The sequence below is a fragment of the Syngnathus acus genome, chromosome 6 (assembly GCF_901709675.1).
Source record: "Syngnathus acus chromosome 6, fSynAcu1.2, whole genome shotgun sequence".
In the NCBI taxonomy this organism is placed as follows: domain Eukaryota; kingdom Metazoa; phylum Chordata; class Actinopteri; order Syngnathiformes; family Syngnathidae; genus Syngnathus; species Syngnathus acus.
The window spans coordinates 4913939-4926050 of record NC_051092.1 but is presented as its reverse complement, the minus strand read 5'-3'; the positions used below and the strand labels follow the sequence as shown (position 1 = coordinate 4926050).

At 43.7% G+C, this 12112-nt stretch overlaps 1 protein-coding gene across 7 annotated transcripts in view; it reads left to right on the top strand.

The window, feature by feature from the left end:
* Positions 1–12112, top strand: part of lingo1a (leucine rich repeat and Ig domain containing 1a) — a 165345-nt gene that overhangs the window by 134387 nt on the left and 18846 nt on the right. For all 7 annotated transcript variants that reach the window (XM_037254904.1, XM_037254902.1, XM_037254900.1 and 4 more), the window contains one exon: positions 968–1122. The gene's annotated coding sequence lies outside the window, so the exon portion shown is untranslated. The remainder of the gene's footprint in view (positions 1–967; positions 1123–12112) is intronic.

Genomic DNA, 12112 nt, shown 5'->3' with positions numbered 1-12112 from the left:
GTAAGCAAGCCCGGCGAAGCAAAAGTTCATCGCTTCACATTTAACCGCGTTAGCATTTACTAAATGTGAGCTTTTCATATCACGCTGGCTCCGTCTCGTCGTTAATGTACAAATCTATCCGAGCGGGCCTCTTTCTCATCAAATCTTCCCCGCGATCAATGAATAATTCATCGGTGGGAGTGTCCAACCCTCCCCGCTGCGAACAACATCTTTTTTTTTTTTTAACATCACCAAAGCAGGATCGTCTCGCACCCGCAGAGAGAGAAATGGAGCATGTGCTTATTACTGGCGACAAGTGGAGAGCCAAGGCGGCGTTTTTCAAAGAGTACGTGGTGACAACGCTTGCAAATAAACACGTTGAGGTGCTGTTTGGTGGCTCGTGGTGGGAAAATTGGATGCCGTTGCTTATGTATGTGTATGTTTGCCGTCACGGCACCGTCATCGTGATGGCACAAGCCGCATCCGGTAGGCGAGATGTGAACACAAAGCATTTGGCCAATTGGAGGCGTCAATTAAGTGATTAACCAACACAATCGATAAAAAAAAAAAAATTCATCGCCGATTAATTTTTTATTTTTTTAAATCCCTAACCCCTAACCACAAAAAATGGTTTTAGGAAAACTAGATACTTTTTAATGTAAAATTCTGATTAATCGACAGAATAATCGACATCGATTCTCAACATTTAGTAATGACAGCCGTACAGCCAATTAGTTTTAAAAATGTTCCCTCTTTTAATGTGAACTCTAACCTATACATCTCAGTTGAAACAACATATATTTTTGGGAGGGGAAGTAAAAACAAAACTGAATGTAGTTGCACAAGTGTGCACACCCTCATAACTGCTCATGTTTAAAATGAACCAGTACTGTGTTGACTTTGAATATCCATAAAGGAGCATTTCCCGCTGCCCCAAGTGTTTGACTTGACAGCATCATTTTCATGTAACAAATTGTATCTTCTGCAGGTCGCCGATTGGTGGGAGAGGCCATGAGACCGCGGGGAGGCAATGTGGGTTAAGGGGACCCCAGCACACATCATTGCCCGCCTCTCCTCTCGCTCCTCTGCACAGCCGTCAGCTGCAGCGCCACGTTAGAAGCAGCACACTCACATTTCCTTCCTGTAAGTAACATCACACTGCTCGGGCACAACATTATGCTGCTGCCACTGCCTTAAAGAGAGGCCATCTTCAATCCACTTTGACACTGACTGTTTTAGCCATATTTTTTCATATCTGTTAAAGCCTAATTAAGTAAATTTAGTAGTCGTAGTTCTCAGGTGCATTGTATTTGTGTCGCAGGGACTCAAATGGTCCCCAAACCTTATGTTGGACACCCTTACCTTAGTTAGTCCCATACTTACTGTATTTATTTGATTGTCTGGCCTCAATGTGTTTTTCATACAAATACTTACTGTAACTATGTTTTGCAATAGACAACGGTTGTTTCGGCGTATAGGAACAGAACGCTGTTGTAAAACGAGAACCTAAAGAATCCATAGCTGTTCTTCCAAGGTTTCTAATTGAACCCAAACTTACTTTGCCTCGTGATCATTGCAAAACACATCGAAGCATTTCGGGCCCCTATTTTGCATTTGTCAACTTGTCCGGCTGGCTGAATGTCATCAATTTAGCACATGGCCCCAAGCAAAGCTACTTGCTAAGTCTCTGAGCTCCTGATTCTCCCAAAAGTGATTTGACACTTTCTGACAACACACAGATACACTTATTTAGGAGCCTTTAAATCATTTTTCACACTTGCTTGTGCGCACACCATCTGTGCCGCACCATGGGAGGACTTAAAATTCCACCATTTGGTTTTGTGAAAACGTCAAGCCACGTCATCTCGGTCGGTGACACCACAAAGCTTAAAGTGACACTAACATAAAAAAATGTCTCGCCTGTTATTTCACTTCCAAATTGTCGTAATGTGAATCCTGCCATCGTCACCTCAAAGCGGCTCATCATTGATATTCCATCGGCTTGTTAAGCCCTGGGAAAGTATTTTCCTTGAGATTTAGTAGTCCTCATTACCCGACTTTGTTTGATTACACTGCGTCTGAATGGACTGCCTGAGTTACTCACCTTAATTCAGGTGCAAACGACTTTGAGCGCAGTTTAGCACCCCAAAAAAAAAAAATGGACCTATTAGGTTGGTGTTTGTGTCCAGTGGACTGGAACCGTCTCCCTATGGAGTGGCCCAGACATTTTTTTGTGCTATCACTTCGGCTCCTTTGTGTCAATGGCTTCAAAATGGCCAATTTCCTGCCTGCCGTGTGTGTTTTCACGATTTTATCATCCCCCGCCGTAGTTATTTAGTCGCACTTAGGCCCATCAGTCATCGGCGCCGTGTCGAGGGGAGGTCGACATGCAGTAAAACTGACGGACGGCCTTCCGCCTGACTGAAGACGTATGAGACGGGAACAAGACCTTTTTATGATATTTTGAGTTCGGTCAAATGGCGCTATTAGAGGGCAGGAAAAACTCCTGTTTGTGACAAAAGTAGAGATTTTGGAATGCATTCTCTCAAACCTTGAGACATTTTTTTGGTTTTGTTTGGAAGACACAATTTGACTTGATGTGACGTGTTTATTGGCTTCCTGGAATCCAGCCTGGCATGTTGCTGGCATGTTTTTTTAAATGGTTAGATGTGGCAGAGGGTCTCAGCTAGGTTGTTTGTGAAATTTAGCGTTGTGAATGATGTAGATGGCGGTGTTGGCATTTTATGGATTTGAAATCGGCGCAACCTTTCCGCAGGAGTATAAAAAAATTAGGAATCTCGACTCGTCACGATGAGGAAGACGTGTTGGAAGATTCACAAGTGCCTCTGTTAAATCTGTTTCATAAAAAGCTCATTCTGTCTGCTTTTTGGTCAGAAAGTCATATTTTGGGTCAACTGGTCATATTTTGGGTTTACTGTTCAATTTTATTTTTTTCCTGGCGAGAGATCGGCTCTTTTTTATGGGCAACTCGGCTTTGAAAACAACTGGCAGTGAACGAGTTAATATTATTTAGAATTATTTCATATTATTTCATATTATTTCCAACCTCTTCCAGCATCAACACTTGATAGCTTAATTTTATCGATCCCAATGGAGCACTTCCGAAGCACTAATTGCATTTTCATTCTCGGCTGTATGCAAATGGGACTCCCTCCGTGTTGTTTGGGTGACTTCAATGCTCGCCCTTTTAAAAACAGCGAAGGAAGCGCGTTTGCTTGTGCACTGTGACCTCGGCTACAAATGCTTCATTGGTGGCCTCGCCTGAGGATGCAGATGGCTTCTCTTGTTCATGCCGGTGCCACGCAGCCTCCCTTCAGTACGGCCGCTGTGCTATTTATTTCGTTTGGTCGTGAGCAACAGGTTGCCAAGGTTGCATTTGATCCGAACCAAGACTTGCGAATCCGTTGGAGCAGCTGGTGTGCGGAAAAGCCAATGAAAGCATTACAAGACTGCTGTAAAGTACGCTTCAGTGATTAGGAGATGTTGCAAAGCCTTTTCACGCCCTGCGCTAATGTTCTGATGCTGAGCCGCTAGACCACACGGAATGCTGTTCTGTGTGTGTGTTGTTGTTGACTCACTTCTTTTGCAGATTGTTGAGCTCACGCTTTCTGTTTATCACGCACAAGCTCAACTTCAAATGTCGGTGACGGAATTTGTCAAACTCGAAACACCCACACGTCACTTGTTCCAATATTTTTGCTCATCTGAAAAGCGGAAGGTGCTTTGTCGCGTGTCGCTTGTAAATACCATGAAATATTCAGAATGCAATTTTTGTCATACTCGTATTCAGAATACGACAAAAACAAAGGAATTGGGATGCCGTTCCAATACTTTTGCAACAGAAACTGAAATGCAACTGTCTACTGCCAATAACGTCTAAGTTTGCTGTTCAACTGCTGACTGCTACAATCTTTAAATTAATATACGTAATTTAATATAATAATAATCGTAAATAATACAATTAACATAAATAATCGAAATGACTAACAGATCCCTGTAGAGGGCGACGTTGCATCCTTTTGGATTTTATTTTTCAGCACAGCTTTCGAGTCTCTTGCATACATGAGTCTGTGACATAATCTGAGTTTGACATCGCTGCCGTTTGTCCTTTGCAAAATTGTATTTTTACAAGGGTGAATTGCCTACATTACAATTAAAAGCATGAAACAGAAGTCCATAAATTTATGGGCAGATCAGTCCGCGAGTGTAGCTTGACTTTTGCAAGTCTTTTCTTCCAACAGAGCTTTGAGCTTGACCTAGTTTTTGGCAGGGAAAGAAAAACGATAAGACCCCCCCCTCCCATTCCACAGCCCTGTCAATAGGCAAAGATTGTGCACTTCGCAACTCGCCTTGTTTTGCATTTCCGTAATAAAGCTGAGGGAGAAAAACAGGCGCCCATCTCTCGGAGCAAAATGTGTGTTTGCCGAAGATTTCTCCTAATCCGGCCTGCACCACTCCACACAAGAATCCAAGGTCAGCCTTCCAAAGGAATCGTTCTTCTATCGGATTTGCAGCTTCTTTGATTCGTGCTCCAACTCATTGTTGCCACAAAGTCACGTATCAAATTCATAGACTCACTTTTGATAGCAACAAAAATCCTTATTATGCCAAACATACTGCAAATGTTTACTTTAGACGGCAACGGTTGCCGTGGTAATGGCTAACCACATACTCGATGCTATTTTGTGTCTAAAAATGAAAGGCTTTCATACAATTAGTTGTCCGTGTGTGTGTGTGTGTGTGTGTGTGTGTGTGTGTGTGTGTGTGTGTGTGTGTGTGTGTGTGTGTGTGTGCGTGTGCCTCATTATTTTGAGTGATATTAAAATGTCTGAGTGAATTAACCTCTCGGGTCTATGATATGTGTTTTAACAGCCCTTTAAATGGATATTCGCTGCTCATTCATCTTATATCTGAAACGTCCTCACTCTGGGATCATATTCAGTTAAAATGAGAGGGGGGGAAAAAAAATACACAATGGTGTTCGCTAAATGAACGAGCAGTCACAAAAAGAAAGTCAGAACCGGGAGGATTGGAACTGCCGGAATTTGAGTAGAGCTATCAAATAGTTTTGCGTCTCGGGCCGTTTGTAGGATTTAGCTTGGCAGCAGATTTTGCGTGTGTCAGTGTATGTGTGTGTGTGTGAGTGGAAACTTCCTCTTGTAAAGGCTTAATCTGTTTTTGTGGTCTATAAAGTCAGCTTTTAAAGTGATTGCAAAGCATCAGCAACATGAAGGTCAGCGGCCTTCGGTCAAGCCAGCCCCGGTAGCAGCTTAGTCAGAGAGACGGATTCCGCATCAAGTATTCGGCTCTTCGTCAAGAGATGGCTTGCAAAACGTGGAGAATGAGCCAAGGAACGGCAGGCAATACCGCAAGATGGCTACTTTGAATGTTTTATTTTTGTTCCATAGACCTCGACTTATGATAACAATATTATAGTATTAACGTAACAAATTTAGTGCGCCATTTTTAAAAAATGCGTCAAAGCGAGCCTGTTCACCCCGTGCGCCCTCTTTCCGTGACTGCAACGAGAGCATCCGTGCTACTCGCCGCGCTAGCAAAGCACAGCGCGCTTGCGTGTTTATTGCATTTTCGTGTCCCGCCGCCGCGGCTGTCTGACAAATGCATTTCTTAGATGACTTTCATTTCAACGCTTGCTCCCCAAATTGCCTTTGGGCAGGCTGCATGTTGATCAGAATGTGTTTTTCATGTTACGTGAATGCTTTACGGAATAAGACTAACGAGCATAATTGAATGCCAATTTACAAACATCACCCCAATGTGGGTCACGCGGAGTTGCTTTTGACAAACACGCAGCACTCATTTGGGGGAAATGCAAGTCGACGCTCATTTATTCAATTTGTTAAGTCCTACCTGGTGCCACTGGCGGAGCTCGAGGGGGGGGGGCACAAGGGCACTTCCCCCTACCCCCAGGAATTTGCTTGGACCCCGCCAGGGCCCAGGCTTTTCTAATTATTCCTGGAATTTTTTTTCCACATCCTCCATAGGAAACATTCATCGGCATTTCCCGGAGAATATTTTGGGTTTGTAATTTGTTGGTTTGTAGAGCCCCTGAGATATCCTTGCCATCCCCCCCAAAGAAAGAAAATCCTAGCTCCGCCATTACCTGGTGCTGTTCCCGCAATACTTGATGACAGCTTCCGAATACAGCTTTAAAGTGACGACTTTGAGTCATTCACACAGGATTGCTTTGACTTTTTCAGCAGCTCCCAAATCCCATGATTATTGTTGCATAATTTCAGTTCCCCAAATGAACCGCTGCTCACAGAGCACCGATAATTTAAATTATAGTCCAAACAAGTCGCTACACCTGATGGTGAGCGCGGGGATTCAAGTAGGAATAAAAAACAAAGTTTAATAGGTGATTAATGGCGAAGGGAAATGTAAGACATTTCGCCGGATGAGTTACATTCACAATAAAATGGCGACAGCTGCTCAAGGGTATGAATCGCCAGACCGGCTCAAATGAAGCTTCCATCGGCAGCTCTAATTGGCTAGTTGAAAACAAATGAGGAAAACAATCCCAGCTTTTTAATTAAAAAGGTTTTTGTTTGTGCGACCGGACCCTGACGGGCCACTTGTAAGCCTCTGTCTTACAGCAGCCTGCAAAATGAGCCAGTTGCCTGTTAATTGCTGTAATTGTGTACTTTTTTACAGCCAGTAACTCAGTAGTTTTAGTTCTAATGGTCTCAAATAGCGGAATTTGCAGCCAGATTTTCCGCCCCTATTTTCTTCAGGTTATTGTAAAGTTAGGGCTGAATGGGATCATAATCGCAAAGCTTTATTTATATATTTATTCATCCATTCACTCACTTATTTATTTATTTATTTATTATCTTGCTATTTATTTACTTATTTTATATTTAATTTTATATTTAATTTTATATCTTATTTTATTTATTCAGTTCTCAAGGGAACCAACAACATTCCATTTGTATGGTTTTTTGTTCCTGTTGACCCAGTAGACGTGTGTCAACAAGAAACTTCGAGCGTAAGCTTGCTTTAATTCTGTCAATGAATTTCAGTGTTGGCAAGTCGCAATCAGCTGCACATCTGCGAAATGAGGTGTCCCCGTGCTGGCTCGTTGGACACGTTTGGCTGCAACGATACAAGCCACAAATATAAATAAATAAAAAAAGAGGCCATTAGATACAGCCAATAAGTTGCAAAGCAGGAGTCGTCGCTACTGCTATGCCCTTCCAGCAAGTTGACGCCAGGAAAGCTACTTGCAAAAAAAAAAAGATTAATACATTGCATTTGAGTTTTTCAAGGCTGCTTAATTGCACATGTAATGGTCGACTTCCATTATGCCTGCTTTTTTTTTAATCTCCCTTTTAAGCGTTCACTGGCTTTTTTCCATTTCCAAGGAAGGAAACGTCTTATTAGCGAAGACACACATAAACGTTTTGCATTTCACAAAAAATACAATCGATTGCCAAGAAGACATTTACCGCCTATTGAGGGGCGATTTGTTTGCGGTTGTTTCTGCGCTACGTGAAGGATGCTTTCCCGATACGTGCGCTGACGTGCGTCACAGCGGCAACGCCGGAGCCAAAGGGTGCCTTAATGATCTGGAGACGGGAGATCATTGAAAAGCGGCAAGCATCATCAATCATTGGCAAAATAGACGCATCAATGGACAGCGCGGCAGGTGGTGCGTTCAGGGTCATTACGAGTTTTAATCATTAGCTTCTTTCTTTTCGGCAGCTTTATGGAAGTTCCTCACAATCATTGCGCCCACTTGGCACACAGTGGCTCGCTCGTCCAGCTCGCGAGAACGCTCTGCTAATTTCCATTTGGCACACTCTGGAAGAGGTGGGCAGGACTGGCGTGTCACATAATCAATCGCGCCTCGCAAATTAGAATGTCCGAGACATTGCGCAACATAAATAAACCGAACAACTATACATAATTCACAGTCTCAAAAAAAACTCTCTAGCATGCTTGCCTTACTTTAATAATCAAGTCAACTTTATTTATAGAGCATGTGCACAGCTGTGACAAAAGTGCCGTATATAAAATCCAACATAATAGATATCACAAAATTAAATAACAAACCAGCAAAAAAACAGACATTACGTAGTTTGTCCGTTGCCGAGTAACAAGCATGCGCGTTGACAATCGAAAATAAATACCGTAGCTAAAATATGATGCTTTTATTTTTTTAATATAATTATATAGAGCACTCGGTCTCTGCTGCAGTTGTTTTTTTAAATGTGCTCAATGAATAAAGTGGAGTTAAGTATTTACAAATCCTCCCTGGCCGTGCTGATTTGAATTCAATGCAGCGACGCCCACCTTCCTTCCTTCCTTCCTCTTAAGCCGCGAGAAGGCAAATCAAATCACTAGCATCTCGTCTCATTCAGCAGCAGCGAAGCGACGAATCGCTACAATGGGGCGAATTCAGTCCGCGCAAAACGAGGCAATCTCATCTTGAATGGGCGACAAAGTCGAGTGTTGGTGTCGGAGGAATGCGAGCGCCGCCGCGTAATTACACGTCCCTGAGCTTGGATAGTTTTTGCACAATGACAATTGAAAATCACACAACAGCAAAGTTGATGAGATGGCGGAACGTACAAGTTTCAAAGCATTAAGCTCGCCTGTGTTTTTTTTTTTTTTTTTGTTTGGTGTATTTATTTATTTATTTTTGTTTTTTCAATTTGCCGTATAGTGCATCGACACTTGTTTAGAGACGCGGGACAACAAAAAGCTACATTGAAGTGTCCAATATTTGTTGTAGCCATGGCTTCCAGAATTCGTGTGTGTGTGTGTGTGTGCTGGGACTGCGTTCCGACGTCCAAGCGTTTATGTGTTTGTCGTTTTGCCTCCGCAGGGTAGAAAAGGTTGAAGAGGTTAAATGGGTTTATTTGCTCTGCTGAGAATCTCCACGCTGCTGTGAAATTGTTCTTGCATCCGGGATGCATCTATCCTCGCCGACCTAGAAGGGAAAAACAAGAAAAAGAAATGCTAGTTTTCAAGTGTTCCCCCGCCGGTGACCTCCAAACTTGGGTCGGCGTCTGCTGTTTTGTGTTGTGCCGACGCGACGTGGCGCCGCTTGACTGACATTGCTTCCAATATAACATAAATGCCCCGGAAATCAAGCGAGGGGAGATGAGACTGCTGTGGCTTTTGTCTGATTTTGATTGGCTGATTGATAAACCCTGACACTGGATAATGTCATCAGATAGAACGACAGGCGAGTGGAAGTACAGCTGGCTCGGTTCTTAGGTTTTTTTTTCGAATCCAAGCTCAAACAAATTTAGGTTTTGTGGAAACTCTAAATTGTACGAGACTGTGAATCTTGATTGTAGTTGATATTGGTATTGATCCCTGCTGCAAAATGGTTGGTTGTTTACAAACTATGTGGTCGGCGGCTTACGGAGAGTTCATTTTCCAAGGACATGATCTTCACAAAAAAGCAAAACCAAAGGTCTGATCTGTTTAAATGTCACTTGTGGTGACGTTACATCAACAAAGTGATTTTGGAACTGGCTCTAGCTTCGTACTGTTAGCCGCCTATGCTAATGCTGCTAGTGTAGCCGTGTTATGGACGTTTTGGGTAAAATAGTCTGCAAATTGTGCAACTCTTTTCCTCAGTTCCTTAACGGCTGATCTGCAGCTTTAGGGCACCTGCCGAAAGCGCCCATTTCATTTGCCTCTGGAGGACACGCTCTCGATAGATACAGGATCGAGTCGAGCGAACGAGGGGAGGGGAGGGGGGTAGTGAATGATGGAAACAAAATGACATTGATGAAATATTCCCCGGCGCGCGTGGCCGCATTGTTCAGATGAGGCGTCACACGCGTGCTATTAAGCGCGAGCGGGATGTGTGCGAGGGTTAAACAGCTGCCCGGCTCGTCACTCACTCGCTGAGAAAACGAGGTGACGTTTCACCAAAAATTGATTTTTGATGCCCCGCCGGCGTGCAAAGAATGACAGACATTTTTGCACCATTGATGACAGTTTTTTCAGGTCGGGAAGATGGCGGGCCAATTTGGCACACTCCTGGCCTCATTCATTCATTCATTCATTTATTTATTTTTTTATTTTATTTTTTAAAATACCGCAGTGTGAGTCAAATGGTCGGAGGGACCGTTTTTTTTAAATTATTTTTATTTTTAAGGATGCTGCTCTTGCAGATTGGCACCGTGGCTTTTCATGACTCAAGGCTTTCTGTGACAGTATTAAATGCATGACCTGCATTAGTCCCGCACGCCAGGCAAATAAAGCCCGAGGCATCAGGGGACGAGGGGAGCCTCGCATACTTATGCTTTTTTTGAAAATGTGTGACATCAACAAAATTGCATGAACTCTCACCATTGAGATTTTGTGAATCTTTTATGATTTATAATCATATTCCACTGCACTTTTTCAAGCTGATACCAGCGCAAGAATTCACTCTTTCAGTCCCGATACCTCTCGTATTTTATATATATTTAGTTGAATCATTTCGTTTTATGACAAGAAAATTATAAACAAAGATTCGACGCAATATCAATAAATCGAGCCTTATTGTTTCAAAGCTCATTTGTGGAAGTGTACCTAATAAAGCGGCCCACGGCCCGGCGTCCGATGGCCTGTTCTCGTAAGCCGCAGCTTAGCACAGTCGCGATTGCTCACTTTTCACTTAAGCCGAAGAGAAAACGAGATCAAATCTTCCCCGGCGTGCAATCGCTCTATCGTTCAGCACCGATTTGATTTTCCCGTCGTTCCCTCCAACCTCAAGTGATGGAATGTATTTGTCCGTTTGGAATTTTTCGGTGCGGAATGCTTTGTGACCTCGGGAGCACTCGGAATAACGACAACTTGTGAACAGCGCCGGGCGACGGCGCCTCCTCGTTGGAAAACCGGGACGGGATTCGATGCGGCGCCCGATTAAATGCGTGTGGAGAAGTGGCGACATTTTTTACAAGAGGCTCTGGTGTCAGCAAGCCATTGTCTGTGCCGGAAGATGACAGGCGAGGAGGCGCGACGATGGATGAACCCCACAAATAAAAAAATAAAAATAATAGCCAGGCTTGTTTCCAAGAAGGGTTATGAGAGCAGAGCTTTTCTCATCAGTGCTTTGTCTGGTCACCATGGCTTCAACTTCACTGTTGGAAGGATCTTTGAGGTTGTAAATTTGGCATGAGTAATCCCATCAAGAGATTGATAGCGCGTCTATTAAAAGCCTCTCTTAGCTCGTATGTATAATTCAACCGTCCGTAATGAGCTTTCCGGCAATATATTCACAACAACAATTTATTGATGACCCAAACGGCTAGCAAGTAAGATTTGCGTCGTTGGTTTGAGGGTTGGACTTTGCCGAGAAGTCGTAAGATAAAAGGCGAGAATGATAGTTGATGTGAAGATTGACTGACTGTCGATTGGGAAAAAAAAAGCTTTGGCTCTGACTCTGACTCTGACTCTGGCTCTGACTCTGACTCTGACTCTGACTCTCGCCCGGTCCCCAAAGATTGACTGACTGTCGGTTGAAAGAAAAACAAAAAAAACCTTTGACTCGGATTCTCACTCTGACTCTCACTCTGACTCTCGCTCTGGCTCTGACTCTGACTCTCGCCCGGTCCCCGAAGATTGACTGACTGCCGGTTGCTATGGCGACAAACGGGCTGCTTCTGGTCTTGAGGTGTGAGATCTTACCTTAGCACTTTGTAAACATGCTCTTCATCACTCGAGCGGACAAATATTTCTCAGAGATTCTTCCGTCTAGCATTTGCCTTTTTTTGTTTTACGAGCTCAAATTTGAGACACGAAGGCTGTATGGTGGCCATCAACTCTAAGAGCCAAATGTTTTAAGCTGACGTAGCATGACTCGTCACCTGTCGACAGGATTCAAGCGAGTGACGCTTGTTAGCGTTTGATCGGCCAGCGCCAGCGTAAGAACGTCTGGCTAGTGCCTCGATTTGCAAATGACTCAAGATGGCGGGACGGCCGTTCTCTGATAACAATGGCCACTTTATCACCTGTGTGTGTGTTTGTAAGTGAGTGACAGCCTTCAGGCTGCGGACGCAGGCGGATGAAGGTGCGTGCCAGCGCCGAGGAACACAGCTGAGCCGAGCAAATGAATTATTGATGCTTTGAAAAGCCGTGGAGG